The sequence below is a fragment of the Euprymna scolopes genome, chromosome 7, assembly GCF_053919585.1.
Source record: "Euprymna scolopes isolate OS-2025 chromosome 7, ASM5391958v1, whole genome shotgun sequence".
NCBI classification, from domain to species: domain Eukaryota; kingdom Metazoa; phylum Mollusca; class Cephalopoda; order Sepiida; family Sepiolidae; genus Euprymna; species Euprymna scolopes.
In genome coordinates, this window is record NC_136488.1 from 93,476,807 (window position 1) to 93,478,596 (window position 1,790).

The window sequence follows — 1,790 nt, forward strand, 5'->3', positions numbered from 1 at the left end:
TATATATATATATATATATATATATATAGGCACTTGTTCGGAATAATAATGAAAATCAAAAATGGAATTTCAACACTAAGCAATTTTATCTAGTTTATTGCCATGTCAAAATTAGTAATATAATATTACATAAGACATTTATTTACCATTATCTAGTGATCAGCCATTATTCTTTTGAAATCTCCATCACTTCATGCAGTTACCTCCCCTGCAATGATAAACCCTCTTCTGGTTATTATTTAAGTAAAACTTGGAATTTATCTATAAAAGTGAACGTGTCTGTGTGTGTACATTTCCCTACGCAATAACTCTGTCAATTTTCAATCTACAGACTCGAAATTTAATATACAGGGTACTGAGATTTGGGAAAATCTTTGTAATCTGTTTTCGGCCAGAAATTTGGCTATTATGGAGACAAAGTTCAACGATTTGACCTTTGAGAACTCTACCCAACTCCTCTGCCAATTTTGGGTCTAAACACTTGAAATTTTAGATATAGGTGTCTTTGACATGGTTCTAACTTACTAACTTGATTTGAGCCCAAAACAATAAATGTTAAGGAGTAATAATAAGGGGGCAAATTAATTTTTAAAATTTGACCTTTGCGCTCTCTATCAAATTACTCAGACAATTTCTGGTCTAAACATTTGAAATTTTACATAAAGGGTATTCAGAGACAGGGCAAGCTTTTTAATCGGGTTGGGTTGAAAATTTTTAGTTACTAATATATAAATGTATGTTTGCATGTCTGCCTAAAACTTTCGACAGAGGCGACGGATTTTTACAAGATCAATATCATTTTGAAGTTTGACCTTTCATACGACAAATATTGAAAAATTGGCTAAAAACATTAATATCTTCACCTTCCAGTGGGCACTTTTCTACCGGGGTGTCGTTTTTTTTCACCGATATTTTTGAAAGTCATCCTCTCCTTTTGATTGTCTAGCCTTAATTGAAACCTACGTCATTTCCGGTTTGGCGGTGGTCGTAACAGCAAAGATGTCACATTTTTTTCCCGTTCTTTTCCTCTTTTGCAGTATGGGTGCGAGCCTGCCTTCCTACTACCACTTTTTTTTTTGCTCAACACACACCTTCAAACACTTGCGCAACGCCGGGTATATCTATAAAAGTGAAATTGTCTGTCTGTCTGTGTGTGTAGATTTCCCTACCAAACAACACTGTCAATTCTCAGTCTACTAACTCAAGATTTGACATAAGGAGTACTGAAATTTCACCTTTGCGTTCTCTAGCAAACTATTCAGCCAATTTTGGGTACAAACATTTGAAATTTGACATAAAGGGTATTCAGACATGCAGCAAGCTTTTTAATCAGTTTTGGGCAACAATTTGGCTGCCAATAGGTCAAATTTGGAAGAGTTGACTTTTGCAGACTCTACCAAACTCCTCTGCCAATTTTGGGCCTAAACACTTGAAATTTTAGATATAGGTTACCTGGACATGAGTCAAACTTTTTAATATATATATATATATATATATATATATATATATATATATATACACACACACACATTCATATGCACATCAAGGTATGAACAGTATATAGGGCCCAAGCAAAACCGGGCTGAACTCCTAGTATTTTTTTAAAAACAAATGATTAATTTTCTACATTATCCTTTTTCATAATTTTTTGACATATTAGTAATTTCGACATGACATTTAAGTAGATAAGAGTGCTTTTAGTTGAAATTCAATTTTTACATTTTTGTTATTCCAAACAAGCACCAATATATATATATATATATATATATGTGTGTGTGTGTGTGTGTATG